Source organism: Pundamilia nyererei, unplaced genomic scaffold (genome assembly GCF_000239375.1).
Source record: "Pundamilia nyererei isolate P.nyererei 1_Seehausen unplaced genomic scaffold, PunNye1.0 scaffold00046, whole genome shotgun sequence".
NCBI classification, from domain to species: Eukaryota; Metazoa; Chordata; class Actinopteri; order Cichliformes; family Cichlidae; genus Pundamilia; species Pundamilia nyererei.
In genome coordinates, this window is record NW_005187447.1 from 3,827,145 (window position 1) to 3,831,693 (window position 4,549).

A 4,549-nucleotide genomic window follows, 5' to 3' on the forward strand; every position below is an offset into this window, starting at 1 on the left:
GTGTGTGTGGAGGATGAAACAGGAAGGCAGTTGTGTGGTGAGAGGCAGGCAGGAGGAACAGATGGCCTGGCAGAGCATGGGGAGAGGCCGGAACCCCCCCACCCTCTGACCGACTTTCATTGATGAGCCCGTGTGTGTGTGTGTGTGTGTGTGTAGCACGTGTTAGACACATATGCCATTGCGCAGTATTATTTAGAGCAGCACCACCCCGACTATTCTGAGTTTACACACAGACACAAATGGAGCCGTTCGCCAGCATCCCCACACAAACAGTTTCTGCTGGTTTCAGCTTCAATCAGCTCACACACACAGACTCACACATACACACGGGCAGAAACCCGGCTGATGGAGGAAAATGTGAAACTTGATCACGACTGAACAAATACACACTTGACGACTTGAGAAACAAACGCAGCCACACAAACGCTCCCTGACACCAGAGCAGCGCCTGATCGCTGCTGCGGGCTTGATTACAGGTGTGCACATCTGGTTTTAACGCCAGCTTCTTCTCTACATGAAGGACAGCGAGGAGTCGGGTTAATTAGACTTGTAAGAATGTCAGAAACAGCAAACACATCCATAGTACAGCAGTGCTGTCAAACAAGGCCCAGAGGTCAGAATCGGCCCGCTGGACAGCTTTGGAGAACGTGAATGAGGATTTAAACTTTACCACCCATCTGTGGAACAGCATCTTTTATCAGAATCAGAATATTTTATTAATCCTGTGGTTACAGGACAACATGAACAGTAACACACTGAACTACAAAGTTTGCAAAATATAAGAAATAGCACGTCTTCACCCATCTTTGTGTTTCCCCTGAGCCGATCTCAGAGTTGGGATTATTTAAACCCAGACTTGTTTGCGGTACTGAGCATGCTTGATCATGCCCCGTCTCACCCGGTGTGGCAAAGACGCAGCAGACTTCAGAGGATTATGAGGTGACCCGTGCCTCCGTCCAGCCCGACGAGAGCGTTAACATAAACAAGATGAAGCGCTGCGAGGGCCGGAGGACGAGTCGAGTTAGCGGTTCGGTACGAACGAGAGAAAATCCTCCTAGACTCACCTCCGGCCTCCCTCAGAGAGAGAGAGTGTGTGTGTGTGTGTGTGTGTGTGTGTGTGTGTGTGTGTGTGTGTGGTTGGAAACCCTCGGCTCGGTTTATGGATTGAGTCGAGGAGAAAGTTTCACATTATACAAGCTAACGAAAATATCTGGTGAAGCGCTGAAGGGAAAGCAGCGAGGGGTCAGAGGTCAACCCCGACAAGAGACAAGCTCCTCAGATTCTTCTTTGTCTCTTTTTCTTTCTGTCTTACAAACCTAAACCACACACACACACACGTTAATGCCTCGCTCTTCCCTCAGCAGCAGATTGCCCACGCACTCCAGGTTTCAGCAGGACCCAAACCTGACGGGGCGCCCAAAAAATCTTCTGCCTGCTTTGAGAGGAAGAAGGAAGCCTGCAGGCGAGATGATGGGGAGCGCAGGCAGGCTGGCAGCAGGGCCGGGCATATGCTGCCCCCCCCCCCCCCCCCCCCCCCACGAAAAAAATAAAAACACAACAACAACCCCCCCGCGCCTCCTTCTGTCTCCTCTCTGCCAGGAAACCAGTCTGCAAACCAGCACAGCCAGTGAAACCAGTCAGAAAATCAGGCCTCCCGCTGGGGTCACCTTGACAGACAGACGCACAGCAGTTTCGGCGTTCCCCGTGAAGAGAAGTGGGGTCAATGAGAGAGGGCCCAAGCTCCTGCAGGCACGAACACCATGCGATATGATCGCACTCATCACACATTACGGTGTTTCATCAGCTTTGAGCGCGTCCGAGTATCTGTGTCCTGATCTTTACATTTGAGAAGTGAAGTTTTCTCTGTGTGAAGATGAAGATTTTTCTCCTGTTTCTGTTTCAAATATATTTAATTTCTCTTTCACGTTCACATTGATTTGTATTTCCTTTTTATTTTTACCTTTTGACGTGTATATCTTTCTTCTTATGTTGGTCGATACCAGGCTCACAACAGGAATACAGATTTGTAAATATTAATAATCAAAATCAAAAGAAAGAAAACAAATTTTAGGAGCAAATTCAAGCCCAAACATCAGTTTTATAAATTACATTTGATTTTTTAGTTTATTGGGATTTCTTGTTATTGCACATGAAGTTTTACTGATCCGTTCAGTCACATGTCTGATTTTGGCAGATTTGCTCCTCCGTACATGCGCGAGTTTAAACCCAGACGAGGCACATAAATATTACAGATTACTGCATTAGATTTAGATTACTAGTCTAAAATATGACGATGTGAAAGTGAACTTTAAACATGTGAAATTGTGTTTTTATTTGAAAATGTTTTCAAATGTTTAAAGAGAAAATTTCAGCCATAAATGAATCTTATTGAGAAGTTGTTCATTTTTCACTGCTTGATCTGGAAAAGATCAAAAGGATTCAGATTACAGATTTTAATAATCCAGTGGATTACTGCATCAGTTCACACCATTTGTATTCATGTGACAGTCTCATTTATGCAGCCCTCGCTGTGCTGACGTTTATCTCATCCTCTGATGATCCTTTTTTCTCGTAGCTTGAATTACAAAACATGTTTTAAATAAAGTTTTAATTTAAATCATCTGTTTATGTTCAAGAATGAAATTACAAAATGTTGACTTCCATTTTTAAAAATGCACAAAAACTGATCAGTAATCATATTGATCAGCGTTGTTGTGTTTCTAATGGAGGGAACTCGCCTGAACACACACCCACACACACACACACACACACACACACACACACACACACACACACACACACACACACACACACACACACACACACGCCCCCTTCCACGCCCCAACACACAATGTGAGAACAACAGAGACCTGCCAGCTGTTCACATAAACACTGGAGACACAGCTGGAAAGACACACACACACAGGTGCCGGGGGAGCCAATGCACACGCTGCTTTAATTAAAATGATGAGATTATAAAGCAGAAGCTGGTTAGATGTGGTGCGTTCTTTGATTTTTTTAAACCTGCTTTTGTGCGATGAGAGAAAACAGAGTCTGTTTGTGACTTAAACTGTGGTTCAGGGCCCCATCAGGGGCGCTCAGGAAGATCACAGGGGTCCAACAGCCAAACGGGAACAAGTTAAAGGTAAAATACGAGAGTCTGAAGGACTCTGACGTGATTTTATTTAAACTTTAAAACTGAACTTTTTTAATCTTCAATTAATGTTGATTTTTGAATAGATTTTTCTTTTTGCACTTTTTTTGTGTTAATGTTTTTTTCCAGCTTTGTCTTGACTCGCGCCCATTTCATGCCTCAGTGGCTGGTTTAGGCCACTCCGTTCTCTCACCCTGTCTCACTCTTTCTCCTGACAGGGACGGGGGCGTGCAGACAGGAGTGGCGCTCAGCCTTTTGTGGCCCTCGGCGGTGGTCGGGAGGCCGGGCCCCCGTCTCCTGCGGTGTGACTAACGTGGAGCGACAGCGCCAAGGTGGCAGAGAGCTGCGGCCGTTCTGCTCGGCTCGATGCCGGCTTTGTGCGCCGTCACCGCCGGTTATCTTCCCACAACACGTGCTGCTGTCAGTGGCCGAAGCTCCCCCAAAATCCTCCTGAGGGCCCCGCACCTTTAATGTCTTCATTTAGCACAAACGTGAGTGTGTCTGTGTGCCTGTGTGTTGGGTTTCATACGAGCAGTGTGTTCAAACTTCTCCACAGGCTTGGCGAGAAACTCATGAAGCTGCTGACTGCAGATACTCACAGGAAAATCGCAGAAGAAGAAAAACAGAGTTTTGTATTCCAAAAAATGAGAAAGACCAAAAACATCACAGCTGGAAGTGCAACAGTGCAACAGCGCCCTCTGCTGGCTGCTCAGGGGCACTACAAGAGTAAGATCTGAACACAGAGGAGAGGAGGTCAGAGGATGAAGGGTCAAACTGCAGAAGGCGGCTCTTCTGGCGCTTTCACACACGCCTCAGCTTTAAATGTGGTGCAGCTGAAACACATTTAAGTCTAATTTCCAAACACAGAAGACGAGCTCAGGTTAAAGATGCTCCGTCATTTCTGTCTCTGAACACGAAGCATCTGATGTAACTCCTGCCCACCTCGCCTCCTTCCAACAATACACCATGACCATGACCACCTCCTCGCACCACGCTGCCTCCTCAATCACGTGTAAATCCAGCAAGAAGCACGTGAAGCTGCAGGTTAGCAGAGTGTGACGTAACTCGATCACATGTTTGATCTGCTCAAAGTTCTGCAGCAGAAACTCACATGTGACCTGACAGGAGGTTCGCTCCTACTTCCTGTTCCTCGAGTCTACTATCAGCCTTTTCTTATGCCACTGTGTTTCTTTCACATCCTGAGCATTTTTAAATGCCCTTCTCTTTCATGTTTTTAACTTGGTGGTTTTAGTTTTTATTTCATATTTCTGTCATTTTAATTGCATGAAGCAATCATTTACAGGAATTTAAGAGCAGCACCTGGCTTTTGTGTGTTTTCTTTAATGCCGGGAGAGCAGCAGTGAGTGATGAGGAGGTCAAACCAAGACTTGAACT